The sequence below is a fragment of the Galeopterus variegatus genome, unplaced genomic scaffold (assembly GCF_000696425.1).
Source record: "Galeopterus variegatus unplaced genomic scaffold, G_variegatus-3.0.2 Scaffold4135, whole genome shotgun sequence".
In the NCBI taxonomy this organism is placed as follows: Eukaryota; Metazoa; Chordata; class Mammalia; order Dermoptera; family Cynocephalidae; genus Galeopterus; species Galeopterus variegatus.
Genome location: NW_007730246.1, coordinates 6,313 through 18,696, shown reverse-complemented (window position 1 = coordinate 18,696; position 12,384 = coordinate 6,313).

Below are 12,384 nucleotides of genomic sequence, written 5' to 3'. Positions count from 1 at the left end.
AAACCATGTCTTCAAATAAGAGGAAGCTAAATTCTACAAAAAGGTACAAAATAATGTAACTTTGGCAAACAGATGAGGATTTGGGAAAAGCTAGTGCCTTTCACAGAAAAACATGATGGCCTCATCTCCTCCTCTTAAAAAACATGTGAGCGACACAGCTCTTCCATCTAAGCTTTGTTGCCTTTTTGTTTTGCTTCAACAGGCCCTCTGGATTACATGTATTACTATTCTTGCCTTTTTTTTTTTTTTTTTTTTTTTTTTTTTTTGCTTTTTCTTTCAAGAACTGTGGGCCAGAATATTTTTACAGAAGTAATATATGGGCAATGTGGCTTATAAGGTTCTATAGTCCCTTGAAATGGAGCATGAAGCCAAACACAATTATCAGCAGAAATATTTCCTGAAAAAAAGATTATATTCTCAAACTTTTCTCAGTATAAGAAGCTGAAATATCCCTACCCCTCAAATAACTACATATTTTATAGGCTACGAAAGCTGGAAGGGCTCCCACAAGGCCGTCTGATGGAACGATTTGCAGAAGGTAGNTATTCATAATCAATAAAAAAAATCCGTTTAATGAAAGAAAATGTACACTTTGGCTGCATTTTTACATTATAATTATTAATAATAAGGGGCTCACTATACACCTAACACTTTTGAAATTGTGCACCTAGTTGAGACTATATATTTCTCGCTGTTGATAAGAATCCTGTTGCCCTTGACTTGGTAAAATCAAAAGAAAAAACGTATAACATATGTCTCTGATCAATTCTCTTTGATTATCCACAGCTATGACAGCATCACGGTTCCTTCCCTGAGATGGGAACAAACTGAAGTGAGGGCTCTGTGGGTGTATATTTATTTGTTTCATTAGTAATTTGTTTATTTTTTGGCAGCTGGCCACTACAGAGATCCAAATCCCTGACCTTAGTGTTATCAACCCTGCACTCTAACCAACTGGGCTAACTGGTCAGCCCCTTTATTTTTTAATTAAGAACAAAACATCCTCAGACAATAATGTATTTTTAAAAATTATAGCTATTACTTTTTTGAAGTTTTCTCCCTGTGTGAAATTTTCTTATTATGTTATTGAATTACAGAACTATGACAAGTGGCCAGGAATGCCCTGTAATNGGTACACATTACTATCTCAGCCAAAAAGAAAAAATGTCACTTTGCCATTTAGATAACAACATATTTCAGACTATGGGGACTCTTCTTGACAGCAGTCTGTTCTTTTGAATCATGATATTTTTTAAAAAGAAAATGACAAGCAAAGGAAATCTGCCTTTCTTACCTTCCATGAACAACTATGCAGCTCAGTGGCCTCCACTTCTCTCTCTGGGACAGACTCCATCATGAAATGTGCACCTTTCTTTGAATCCTTAATCCACCTGCAATTCAAGGTAGTCATCACAGATATTGAGGAGTGGAGGCAAAAGTATCCAAAATCCAGGTCCTAGAGACGCTGACCCTGCTTTGCTCGCAACCCCCCACCCCACACCTCACATGACTGGCATGGAGGCTCACTGATCATGAGGCCCTGGGTGGTGGGCTCAGCAGGAGAAGGGAACAAGATGGTACACCGGGGAGCAGGAAAAAAACATATTAGAACTTCCATTTGCATTCTCTTCCATTTCACATTAAAAAATATATATGTATATACACACACACACAAGTATATATAAGCTCTGTCATACATGTAAGTTATACAACCACAGTGCATGCATATAACTGACAAAATAAATAAATATACACATATTGGAGTCACATGCTCAGAAAATGTTTTACTGACTAGGAGAATGACAGAAATTTTGGAGAAACACCGATATACACCAGATCCCCAGTCTTTTCAAGGGAACAGACCAAGAATCCAACACAACCATGAGTGCTGAGTTCTATCAAGCAAACTACGTGTGGCCTGTCCAGTGAGAGCCACAAGTACACATTAGAAGAGCCATTAGATTCTTAATCTCTGATCAGTGCCACCTTGCAGGTGAAGGGCAGGAAACAGAGGTAAGTGGACCAATCTCCTTGCACTCGCCTGCAGAAACTACATAGCTGTGGGCCACAAGGGACCCCAAGTCAGTGGTGAAAGGCTGTGTTGGGTGGAGCAAAATGAGAGGTCAGAATCGAGTAGAACCTAGTGCAAGAAGCTCAGGGCCTTCCAGGGTGGGCAGAGCTGCAGGCGACAGTGGGCAGGGAGTATGGGGCAGGGAGCTTGGGGCACGGGGCACAGAGCAGTGGAACTTCCGGCAGCATCTAGCAGAGACTGGTGACCAGCAGCACATACCACACCCAGGAGAACCCGAGAGAGGGCTTGCAGTTAAGAATGGTTTACATGTACAGTGCATTGTTACAAGTATCCTATTGCTTTTGAAAGATGGGCGCAAGTGTGAAAGCAACAGTCTTATTTACTAATTTAAAAAAACACTTCATTTTCATATATGGAAAATCAACTAGAATACGTTTGTTTTGGATCATGTAAGCAGTTCTGGGGAAAGAAAAGAAAAATGAACTCTGAGCATTTCTGGGTAAAGAAAAGAAAAATGAACTCTTATGAACTAGGTCAACTACATGTAGTGGCTATACTGGCTTGACTAGTCAGGCAGGGGTATTAAAAATAGTGGACAAAAATCAAATATCAGATCAATATTCCTACAGTCCATATCCACTGATCATACTCACAAATTGGCAAATGTTGAGAAACAGTCCTAGCTACCAGGCCACGCAATCACAGTGAGCAAGCTTGAGCATGGGCACACTCTTCCATGGCATTACTTCAGTGGTTGTGAGATAAGATTATGTAATTAATAATCAAGTTTTAAGGAAGGCTGCCTCTGTAGCTACACTTGCCACTGAAAGATGATGTCTGAAGAACAAGTGGAGAAAGAGAAGTAGTTCAGTTTTGAGACCAAAATCAATCTCTTGGACAAATCACTAAACATAAAAAGTGAACTGAAATAAAAATCTACACTAGCCTATCCACTGTACACCATGTACATTACCTAGTAATCTTCTACAGTAGGTATATCACTATTTCCCACACTCTGTGAACTCTAACATTGTGGGGTGGTCAGATGAACTTGTCAAGGGGAAGCCAGATGTCACTAAAAGACTGAGTGCATAAGTGGGAATCTTGCAACCTGCTCTCAGAGACATGGCCATCAAATGAGGTATTTCATTGGACCATGATTCTGTCTTCACTGATGTATCAATATGCAAAAGGTGGTGGAAAAAAAACTGTAAATTACAACTTGAAAAAAAGAAACACTTGATGACCTCTAGAGTTACACCTGACCACCTGATCTTTAATGTCATCCTATTGGTTTCATAGGTTATCATTCCTATGTTATTTTTATTAGGGTAACATTTTTCCTCTTAATTACTATATGAATAGTTTTTCAGTGGTCAAGTTCTTGTTTATTAAAACACTCTGTATTCAAATTATAAGCAGACTTTAAAGTGTTTCTATAAATTTCTTCATTTTATATTATTTCTCATTGACATTCACTGGTTTTCTGAAGGGACAGGACTGGGGAGGTGAATCAGAACACTTACTCCATGGCTTGTACCAGGAACTCCAGGACTAATAAAGCTTGAAATCCTAAGTAAAGGGAATCAACAGGTCCAAGCTGAGACATTATTTGTGGTACCGTGAATAAACCAAAATCTTACTGGTGAGTCTAACATTTATGAATTTTTACAACATTAAAATATAACATAATATAAACAGAAGTTGGGAGCAAGAAAGTTAAGCCCATAGTAGAAGGTACAGTAAAGCCCACAAAGCATTTCACTCTTGGTCTGTTTCTTCCTTCATATATTGAGTGAGTTTGACTAGAAGATCTGTATTTCTTCATTGATTTTTCAAATTCTAAAATTATGTCTCTAAATTGAAGCTAAAAGTCTCCCTCATGGTTTCCTTTTCTGGAGAGAAGAAACAAGAGCAGCTGCTCATGTCCAGAAATAGTCCTGGTACTCACAACAAGGTATTGCAGGGTGTGGAGGATACTAACATTAACAAGCACATGTATTTCACAGGGTCTAACTTATAGCTTAGTAGGACTACAGTCCTTAATTTTTAGAAGGGCCAAAGCCCTTAGCACAGGTTGTAGCTTAGCAGGGTGAGAGCCCTTCGTTTTAGCAGGGCCAAAGCCCTGTAGTTTAAGGTATAGCCTAACTTTTTAGAATTGCACATAGAAATGCTAAGCTTGGGAAAAACAGAAAACTTTCCCAAGACTAAATGTTTCTGTTGTAGGTTAAAAAAAAAACAAAACAAAAACTGTAACACAGCAAAAATGCTTGCTCTAAGGGCAGTCATCCTTGGTGCAGCTGAACCTAATGATGGGAAAGTATGTGAGCTAAAGGCTTCAAGGTCGATGGTTGGGGGATGTTCCTCATCTCATCTTCAGCTGTTTCTTTGAGTTTCTTAGGGAACTAAGTTGTTGCTATGATGATTATCTCATTGTTCTTTTTGTTACCACCTGTGTTCCTTTTCTGTAATTTTCTGCCCTGGACAATAAAAACTGAGAGAAAACCTGATTGGGGGGTTATTCCTAGGAAAGCTTCTCTCTTGAAGGAATTGGTCCTGTGATTAACCCCTTCTGGGCCTCTCACTGCTCTGAAGAAATGGGCTTTGAATAATCCTTTGCGTCTCTGTCACCCTGGGAGAGGTGACAGCAGGGCACCAATGTCACCTGTTACTCTGAGACCATGATAAAGTGAGACAAAATGAAGAGAACTTGTCATGCCTTCTAGGTACGGAGAAAAAACAAAGTCACTGTGCCACCCAAAACATACTGAACAGTCCACTCACTTGGTCAAAATGAGTGATACTTCTTTATCAGTAATGACTTTTTCCTGGCCATAGTCTGCCCTCCTAGAGATAAGATTTATTGACATACTGAATCACAGAATTGTCTTTGCTTTCAGACAGCCTCTAATCTAGAATGACAACCCCCCCCCCACTCCCCCAAATCACCCAAAGCCTAAATTCTCTAATAGGCCTTTTCTAACACTGTCCTATGGAGACACTCCATGGTTCCTCATGGCGTGTGTCCTCTTCTCTCATTGCAGTGAGCAATAAACCCAACTTTTTCTAGGCTCGCCTTGTTCACAGGTGTGCTCCTGGTGGTCTTTTGCTGCATGTCATGAATACTGGAATGATCTCTTCTTACCCAGTTGACTCTGGTCCTCAGGATGTACACCCATGCTCCAGCTCTTGCCCTGAGCTCTGCCTACTCCAGAAAGCCTTCTCTGACTCCCCCAAAGAGCTCAGTTCTATTCTCCAGACTCCTTGCACTTCTTCATTATGACAGCCACCTGGACATGTTTCTTCCAGCAGGCTGCAGGCTCCCTGTGGGCCCGGGGTGAGGTTTGCCCGACCACATCCCCAGTACTTACTCTAGCACCTGTTCAAAAGTGTTTCATGAAAACTTAACGAATGGACACAGGAATCAATGCTTTTGAATCTACTTTATGTATAATAAATCACACCAGTGTAATGCCATTTTTAAAATGGCCTTAACTCTTTCAAGTAGTCAATATAATGTTTTCAGAAGAATGTGTAGAAATAAAATAGCATAAAACTTCAATCTAAATGGTGCAAAGAATCTTCCAAATTATTAAATCTAAGTCACATTTTATAGGCCACAGGTGAATATCCTTGTAGCTTTGGAAATTCTTCAATGTAAAACTTAGGTGTTTACAGAATACAAATTAAAAAGCAATTTTACTTCAAAATATTCTATTACAATACAAATTAATTAAAAAACAACAACAAAAAACTATTCTAAAAGGAGGTATTTCTTTAAAATAATTTAAATATGCAACCTGCAAGAGCTACATCTATTGGAAACCTACTGTTCTATAAATAAGGAGCAACTATTCCTTGTTTACTTAAATATGCTGAAAAGTCTGTAGAACCAGTTCCTTGTTAGCAATCTATGTAAAATAGAAGGGATAAGTAATTCAGCATGCATTCTTTCCTGTTTAAAAATTATTTTTGAATTATTGAAAATAATTGAAAATGTTTCAAAACTCTTTTTGAAAGACGTGTAAAAGAGAGAGTAGAAAAATATGACTGCATTCTTCCTGCTTACCAATTTTACTCCAGTTACAAGTACACACATGTAGCTGGCTGGTTAGCAAAAGGTCATGGATTTAGATCCCCACACTGGCCAGTGGCAAAAAAAAAAAAAAAAAAACAAATACCCACATACACACACATTTGTATATTTCAGTGTGTGTGTGTGTGTTCGTGTGTACGTATGTTTATGTATTTCAACATCCTTAGATTTGCGTTAACTATTTCATTATTTCTTCCCTAGGAAGTACTGCTTCAATATTCTACACAACATGGCCCTTCACAATTAATCAGTAGATTAGAAACCCAGCTATTCTATTTCTCTCCAGTTTCACCCAGGTCTGCCTGTGCCTGGGTTTGGGCGATTTCCTAGCTGCTCCCCTCCATTGGCAGCATCTCCAGCTCACTCTGGCCCCCCTGGTTCCACCCTTAATTCACCAAAAATTTCATGAGCATGAAGAAAGTTTTCCTCTCAGGAGAAAACTTGACGGCTCTGCTACTGATCAACTATGGGTTTATGACGAGTGATCAATCCATGTGATTTGTCTGTAAACCTGAAAGGGCACATTGAATACTTTTCCTTTTTCTCAGAATAAGTGAAGGTGCACATTCATCTATCATTGAAAGCAAAAATTCACTAAAAGATACCTTTAAATAAATAAGAATTAAGAACTCTTTGTCTAGCCCTAGATCCTAAAGATTTTTCCTAGAATTTTCTTTCTAAAAGATTTATAGTACTAAATTTTATATTTAACTTTATGATCCATTCAGTTAAGTAGTGTGTATGACATGAGATTTAGGCTGAGATTTGTTAGCCTACAGATGTCAATTTTCTCCAATACCATTTGTTGAAAAGGCTATCCTTCCTCCTTCACTTGTTTTTGTACCTCTGTAAAAAAGGAGTTGGATAGGGCCGGCCCGGTGGTGCCGGCCCAGTGGTGCACTGCTACAGTGTGCCGCTTGGGAGCGTGGCGGCGCTCCCGCCGAGAGTTCGGATCCCACATACAGACCGGCTGCTCACTGGCTGAACGGGGTGAGGGCGCAACACCGAGGGTTGCGATCCCGTTGCTGGTCCTGGTCCGGTACAGGCGCGACACTGAGGGTTGCGATCCGTTGCCAGTCACGAGAAAAGACAAAAAGGTAAAAAAAAAAAAAAAAAGGAGTTGGATATACTTGCATGGCTCCATTTCTGGGTTCTTGTTCTGTTCCACTCATCAACTGGTCATATATCCACCAATACCACTCTGTTTACATTACTGTAACTATAAACTAAACTTTAGTGTCCAATATTCTTCAATAAATATTGTAGCTACTCCAGGGTCTGTGCCTATTCATATCGATTTTAAAATAATCTGATCTATGTGCACACACACACAAAAAAGCTTGCTGGAGTTTTGATAAGATTTTTATTAACTCTGTAGATCAATTTGGAGACAGCTGACATTTTTGCTGTATTGGGACTTCCACACTATGAACAAAGTATGTTTCTGAATGTATTTAGTTCTTCTTTCATTTCTTTCATCAACGTTTTGTAATGCCCATCACACAGATTTCTGTAAAAGTTTTATAAGATGTATGCCTAAATATTTCATTTTCTTTGGAGCAATGGTAACGGTACTATCTTTTTAATGTCTGTTTGCACATACATGTTGTTAGTACATAGACATGTGATGGGTTTTAGATTGTAGATCTTTTATCCTGTGAACTTACTGAAGTAATTTTGACTTCTGTAGACGCCCTGGGATTTTACATGGACAGTTGTGCAGTCTGTAAATAGAGACAGTTTTATTTCTTCCTTTCCAATCTGTATACCTTGCTTTTTTTCCTGCCTAATTGTGCTGGCTAGAACATTCAGTGCTGTGTCTAATAGGCGTGGTGAGTGCAGACACCTCTGCCTTGTTTCCAGTCTGAGGGGAAAGCATTGTCTGTCATCATTAAGTATGATTTAGCTGTAGATTTTTGGTAAAAAGCTCTTGATAAAGTTTGGGAAGTCCACTTCTATTTCTAGTTTTCTGAGTTTTTATCATAAAAGGGTGGTACACTTTGTCAAATGATTTTTCTGCATCAATTTACACAAATGACTTTTCTTTAGCTTATTGGTATAGTGTACAACATCGATTGCGCTTTGAAAGTTGAATAAGCCATGCATGATATTTGAAACAAATCTCACTTGGTCATGTGTGTAATTATTTTTATATACTTTGCTGTGTTCAATTTGCTGATATTTTGGTGTAGACTTTATGCCTAAGTTTATGAGAGATATTGGTCTGTGGTTGTCTATTTTTGTACTATCTTGGTCTGGTTTTGGTATCAGGGCAATAGTGGCTTCATAAAATTATTTAGGAAGTGACCCTCTTCAATTTTTGTCCCCGGTCCGGTACGGGGGCAACACTGAGGGTTGCGATCCGTTGCCGGACACGGAAAAAGACAAAAGACAAAAAAAAAAAAAATTATTTAGGAAGTGACCTTCTTCAATTTTTTAGAAAAATCTGTGCAACATTGGTGTTAACTCTTTAAATGTTGGGTAAAATTCTACAGTGAACAATCTAGGCCTAGAGATTTGGGGGAACAGGGGGCTGTTTAATAACAAATTCAATGTCTTTAATAGTTACAGAGCTATACAGGTTATCTATTTTATATTGGCCCAGTTTTAATCACTTGTGGTTTTCAGGAAATTGTTCCATTTCTTATAAGTAGTTGGACTGATGAGCATAACATCGTTAGTAGTATTCACTATCATTTTAACAGCTGCAGCGTCTGCTGTGACATTTGCTGTTTATTTCCATTAGTCCTCTGCAGTTTCAGATGAGAAACTTACTGTACTGCCATTCAAATTTGTATCTCCCTATAAGTCTGCATCACCTCTCTTGGGTATGCTGTCAAGAATTTCTCCTCGTCTTCAGTTTTCACAAGTTTTTATGTGACACGTCTTGACATAATTTTTTTTGGGTGTATCTGATTTAGGATCCACTCACCTACTTGCATCTGTAGGTTTCTGTTTCTGCTAAATTTGGGAAGTTTTCAGATATTACTTTACTTTGAATACATTTCAAGTCCCACCATTTCTTTCTATTCTCTCACTGGGTCTCCGACGATATGCTGCTAGTTATTTTGATGCTGTTTGATGGGTCCGTGAGACTTTTTTTTTTAATCTTTTTTTCTCTGCTGTTCAGAATTGGTGAATTCTATTGATCTGCCCTTGAGTTCACTGATTCTATCTTCTGTCTTCTCCCCTTTACTATTGAGCCTATACAGCAAGTTTTTATTTTAGTTAGTGTATTTTTTAATTTTGTAATTTCCATTTGGTTCTTTCTTATAACTTCCATTTCTTTGCCTACATTCTCAAGGTTTTCATTTGTTTCAAGAGAATTCCTAATTGCTCATGTGCACCACCTCACACAGTCTCATTGCAGCTGGGTCAATGTGAAGTCTGTTTTCCACTGGGCCCTGCTGACACCAGGAATGGTGGAAAACCAGAATTCTCACTAGCCCACACTTGTACCACCTTGTCAGTGATTCTGGGGGGCAGTGGAGGCTTAGCCTCCTCCTGAGCTCCCCTGGCAGCAGGGTGGGGAGGCTGACACCAGCCCTGCCACACACTGCCTTAGTAAGTCTTGCTGCTTGCCTCCAGACCCATTGACACTACCAATAGAATTGCCTGCTTTTGCCAGGCAAGAGATGGAAGAACAGTTCCAGAAGGAATATCAGAATGCCACCTGCTTCCTCCAGTGGGAGACAGAAGATCAGCTCACTGCTTGGACCCGCTGGTACCAGCAGGCAAGGGAATCAAAGTGTTGCTGCTTCCTTCCACTTGGTGGGAGTGAAGTGGATAATCAGCTCACCACTTGACCCCACTGGAACCATGGTGACAGGAGGTCTTTCCATTGATGTTTGGCTGGAGCAGGGTGGGTACTGACAGAAAGGTTTTCTGTTACTTGGCCATTGTTTTTCAGGTCCTTTGGCTGTGGGAGGGGGCTTACCTTGGAGGGTTTTGTTTTGTCTGTGCCTGTTGGGGATTCATGGTTGGAGGCTTCTGCACACTCTTTCCAGGGCACAGGGGACAAAACAGGAAAGCCAGGAAACTCATCACTGGGTCATTCCCCAGGTGTCCACCGTCTTTTTATCTTTCAGGCTCGTTCTATGCTTGTTTGTTGTTTTATATCCAGGGTTTTAGTTGGAATAGGGATGACATAGTAGTAATGGGGCTTTTCCACCTTGGCCAGAATCAGATGACTTTTTGTGTTAAAATTATATGAGCTCTTTATCATTTGAATACTTGAATAGATTGGTGAGCAGCCTGGAGAGAATTACCACACTAATTAGGAAGAAAAACACATCAATGTCACAAGAAAAGTAATAGTCATTCTGTATAATAACTTCATTCATCTATTTTTCTTTCTAACCCTTAAAATGTAATGAATTGGAGATATGGATGCCATGAGGTAAAAATACCTTATTTTCCATTATCAACATTGAATTATTTTTATGATAACTATTAATGTCATTACTTTTCTATAAATAAGTAAATAGCAATTTGTGGATAGAATTATGTTAAATAATAAAACGGCTTTGAAATTGAATTATGCTCAAAGGTTAACCCAGCAACTTGGGGAAAAGATTTCAACAACTTAATCCATTGCTATAGAGATGAACACAATTTCCCAGGTCCACTGATGATTCTGAAAGACAACCTGATCTCACATGGCTCCACTCCACCTGGCTGAGTGCCACCTGATAACCACAAATGAACTAATTCCAAAACTCATCTGGCTCCAGAGCAAAAGAAATACAAAGACTTGTGTGTGTATTTTTCATTGTTGCATAAGAAATTACCACAAATTTACTGACTTAAGACAACACCATTTATTAATATGCAGTTTCCCATATGGCTGGATTCTCTGCTCAGGGAAACACCAGGCTGAAATGAAAGTGCTGGGATGGGTAGATGCCCTGTCTGAAGGCTTTGAGGAGATTTCTTCATCCAAGCTCATTTGGGTTGTTAGAATTTGGTTTCTTATCACTGTAGCTACTCAGGTCACTGTTGTGTTGCTGGCTGTCATCCAGGGTCCAATCTCAACATTTTAAGGCCACTTACATTTCTCCTCATGTGTCTTCCTCTACCTCCAAGCCAGCAATGGTATGTTAAATCCCCTTGTGCTCCAAATCTCTCTGACCTTCTCTTCTGCTGCCAGCCAGAGCAAGGACCATGTTAAGAATTCTTCCTACCACAACCTACACCTGTCAGTCTGTAAAGAGGAAAGTCCACTTTCAAGAATTTCTGGGAATTCCAGGAGGGAGTTTGCTGGTGAGACATTCTAGTAGGTCACCATGCGGTAGTCACGCATTAAAAGTCTTTCCCTTCCTGGGCCCTGCAGTGTCCTTGTGCTCTTTCACACCCACAGGTTCTATAAACTTCCTGAAGGCACCACCATTTTCACCTGCTGTGGCTGAAAATGTCACCAGCACCAAAGCAAGTAATTCCGTGAGGAGTCCCGTGATGAGTGGTGGGTGGGGGAGATGGCCCTCTTTCCCTCTTTTGTTCACATGCATTAAAATTAGTGAAAGCTTTAGTGATGTAGTTTTTGGGTTTTTTTTTACTTTTACTATGACTCTTTGTCCTTTTCTCCATGGGCTTTTGTCATCAATTAATTGGACTGGTCTAGAAAACCTAATTGACAGAAACAACCAGAATCTCACCTGGACCAGATTTCCCCTAGAGTGTCTAAGTTTTGGCCTCACTAACTTATGACCAGTGACTTCATGAGGGCCCTCAGTCTTGCACAACAATGCTAACACATTCGCCGGTGTGGTGACTCTCCCATGCTCCTAGATTATTTCTTATTTTCCACCTTCCCTTTCTGTAAATCTCCAAAACCTCCCCCTAACCAATGCCCACTCTTGGCAGAGGACTTTCCTCCTATTGGACTGAGAAATAGAAGCAATCAGGATACCTTCTACGTCTCCCCACACCCACATCCGCATGCCTGTGTGCCCGCGCACCCACCTTCCCTCCTGACGCCACAGATGCCCTCGTGCCTCTCAGAGACCGAACCTTCCACGTTGCACTAGAATCTGTCTACTGTCCCCCGTGCAAGGATCCACCTCCAGACACTGACCAATGCCCCGTCCTGTATCTGCAATTTTCCCTCACCATTTAGTCATTACATCAACATACAACAAAAATATCATACTATAATTTTTACTCCCTAAAAAATAAATATACATGTTTTTGACCCAGTATTCACCTCAAGCTACTTCTCCATTTCTCTTCTGCAATGTACATCAGTATCTGAGGATTT